General features: G+C 40.5%; 1 long non-coding RNA gene across 1 annotated transcript; it reads right to left on the bottom strand.

The window, feature by feature from the left end:
• Positions 1 to 220: 220 nt before the first annotated feature.
• LOC112202446 lies at positions 221 to 2,515 on the bottom strand. Its single transcript, XR_002937357.2, has 4 exons — positions 2,113 to 2,515; positions 1,936 to 2,021; positions 1,078 to 1,142; positions 221 to 960 (listed from the first exon to the last, which is right to left on the bottom strand). It is a non-coding gene; the product is annotated as an uncharacterized LOC112202446 (long non-coding RNA).
• Positions 2,516 to 3,519: the final 1,004 nt, after the last annotated feature.

Below are 3,519 nucleotides of genomic sequence, written 5' to 3'. Positions count from 1 at the left end.
CTAAAACATTGTCAAGCCTCGCACGCAGCTATTCTACGCACGACGCTTGAGGGGGCAACTGTTGAAACGAAAAAAATTCGCACATCCAATTACAACGAGGCCCGTCCATATCAGGAAAATATGAGTGCTTTATTTAAATAAAATTAAAAGCCTCTCATGAAAATAAGGATGGATAAAGTTGATAGCTTTTAAAACTCTAAGCAAAAGGAAAAAGCACAAGAGTCATTAAGCTGGTCTATTGGATTTCACAAGACGTCAGACTTCTTGTTTTGTCAAAATATAGATTACAAAGCAACTACAAAATAAGAGTAGTAGTCTTCACGGAATACAAGTTCCCCAAGTAGTTCACTCCAAGTTGAACTCTAAAACTCTATGTTTTATACAAACCAAACTCCTGATCGTGGCAATATAAAAAGCACTGCATAAAGACAAAAAAAAGGAGGAGGAAGGAAAGCAAAGGGGACAGAGGAAGCCGCAGCGTGCTCCATAGGAATAAAAGGTGGAGGATCCGTCCGCATCTCTTTATGGTTTTACCACTTTCAAAGCTCCAGTGGCGGTACCTTTAGGTGCCAATACTGTTTCAGAGCTTCATTCGGCGTGCCTTAGGGTGCCGAAACTGCTTTCAAAGCTCCGGTGGCGGTGCCTTATGGTGCCAATACTGTTTCAGAACTTTGATACGGCGTGCCTTAGGGTGCCGATATTATCCTCAAGTTTTGGCTGTTTAATACACCGAACTGTCAGAGGGCCCCTTACAATCACAGGAACTCTGTCAATTCCACTTAAACACCACATATAATTCCTCCCTGCTTCTTTTCAAAACTCCATAGCCAAGAAGAGCCAGTCCCAACCTCCATTTCAGAGCACCTATTCTAAACACACCAGTGGGTAAACAAAAAGAAAGCATCACCCTGAAATTGAAACTCTGGGATCTCAACTGCAGCTGCTATCCTCGCCTTATACCTGCACAAAGGGTTTATCAAATTTAAAATCCTTAAAGTTGCAGCAATAGGAGTTGACAAAGCACAACGAAATCGTTTTTGGTGCAAAGGAACTAAAAGAAAATGACAGAAGACTCACCGTCGAAGTCAAAAGGCTGGAACTCTAGAATTTTTGACACCACAGCTCCTGTACTTGTTTTGTACCTGCGTAAAGATATATCAAGGTTTCATCAAATTAACGAAAGCCTTGAACTTGCAGCAGTTGAAGTTACAAAGTACAAAGAAAAAGATACAAAAGAAGAGGAAGCAAGAATGATGTTCTGGTGGCATTTGCAGAGGAGAGGGTTCCATCAAATTGCACAAGTACAAACTAAATGACAAAAGTCTCTGGCGGTGGCTTTAACCCAAGTCTTGGTCAATGTCAACAAAGCAATTCCAGACATTCACAAATGCACAAAGCAATATAAAAAAAAAATGAAAGTTCTGGCAATGTTGCAGGGCATGTGAGAAGGTTTGATTAAGCTGAGCACAAAATAGAAGGCTTAGTTAACAATTGCATAAGTTACAAGCTTGATGAGGTGTTGCCATAGGAACAAATGAAGAAAAGTCTACCATTGATTTTTATAATCAAGCCTAAAGAAAGTCTGGCGGTGGAATGACAAAAACAAAACAACTTGAAGCTTTGAATGGAGACAAATTGGTACACTGTTCGTCAAAAATGTGTTGAAAGTGCACTATGATCCGAGGCATATTTCTAAGCCAAATTAAATTTATTCAAAGAGGTTGCAACGTGTTCTGAACCAATATTGTTGCAAGAAATATTGAAGGGGTGCCGACATGAGAAAGTAAAAAAAATATCTTGGTTTGTGACCTCACAACCAAGTCTGAATGTTTAATTAATCATGTCTTCCCTCTGTGCAAAGTGTGTTGTGTGCAATAACACCACAAAGAAGAAAAGACAAGAAGAAGCAAAGTCAACAAAAAAGCTAGTCTTTACTTTCAGACCAAAGGCACCAAAACGAAAGCAATGTTGGGAGTCCAGAGGCTTGGATTGCCACACCACGATGAGATGCAAAGTTTCCCCTATAACACCAAGAAAAAAAAGAAGTCAATCGCATGGACTCATCAGTGGGAGCAAAGGATTCCTTCTTCAAAATTATGCTCACAAACGCACCTGAAAAGTCAAAGGCAGGAGTATTGCTTTCGCAACCCAAGATCTACCTTTGCCTTGTTCGACCTCATAACACCAGAAAACAATATTCAGTTCCCCGAGTCGCCGATGGGAAGAACCAAGAAGAACATTTCAGTTTTGTTGTACACAAATCAAACAAAGGAGTGAAATGAAGGATGAAATCCTCACCCGTTTTGTGTGCAGAAATCTCAATTGCAGGCTCTGAAATCCTCCTTAGGCAAGAATATACCTGCGACTCTATCTTCAATCCCATCTCCAAGTTGATTTCTGTCTTCAAATCCATCTCCAATTCGACCTCGCAAAAGATCAGTATTGAGCTCGTGTTCTACCTGGTTTGGGATAAGATGGGGCGATATGCTTGGAGAGGAAAAAAATAAGAAACAACGAAAAGAAGAGGAGAATTGAAAGTAAAAAGAAAAAAATGAAATTATGGCTGGGTGTCCTTATCAAATTTGGGACTCTGGGAAGATTGGGCCTTTGAACAGTTTGTTGGGTGTCTGGGCCTTCGAAAAGTCCCTCTGATGCCCAAAACAAAAGTTCGATATACTTCCCCGAATTCTTTTCAAGAAAAATTAAGACTCGGAGTCCGCTCGGTACATTGAAGGTGCCAATATTAAATTTGGGGCCAAAAAGCTTTATGGATCGAGGAACATGATTCGCGAGGATACAACAAAAGCCCATGTCCAAATTTGGGCCCATTTGAAGAATTCGGCAAAGCATGACGCTACGGGTTTTCATTTCCAAATACCCGAGCTTTGGTTTCGTAAAAAAATGCTCCGGAGCCTAGAAAATATCCCTTTGGTACAAAACCAAGAAAAATACCCCAAAAAAAAGTCTGAACTACAATGGTTTGATCCCTTCACAGGGTATGTAGGCAATCTAGCGACCCACTAGATGCAACCACAAATTCAAATCGAATCCTTGACTCCACTAGTCAAATTCAGTCAAATCGAATCCCTGACTCCACCAGTCAAATTCATCCAAACACCAGAAAAATCAAATCATTCCTAAATCACCCAAAAACAAATTCAAGGGCTCTAAACCCTCACAAATATCTCAAACACAAATCCAAAAATAAATGGGTCATCTACCCATTTAAATCCCAAATGCCGGAACTACATGTGGTTTGATCCTGTAAGGGTATGTAGGCAATCTGGAATCAAATAATCTAGATGCAACCACATCCTAAATACTATTCCTATCCCAAAAATCCAAGCCTTCCAATGGGTCGTTCACCTATTGGAACTCTTGAACTACGAGTGGCTTGATCCCTTCCCGGGTACGTAGGCAACCCATTCCAAAATTCGGGTGCAGCCGCAAAAACAAACAACCACACATTGGTTTCTTTATAAATGGAATCAAAGGGTGTTCTCTTGTAACAAGAGATTG

The sequence above is a fragment of the Rosa chinensis genome, chromosome 5 (assembly GCF_002994745.2).
Source record: "Rosa chinensis cultivar Old Blush chromosome 5, RchiOBHm-V2, whole genome shotgun sequence".
Classification (NCBI taxonomy): Eukaryota; Viridiplantae; Streptophyta; class Magnoliopsida; order Rosales; family Rosaceae; genus Rosa; species Rosa chinensis.
The sequence above is the reverse complement of the archived record's forward strand: the minus strand, read 5'-3'. Positions and strand labels throughout refer to the sequence as shown.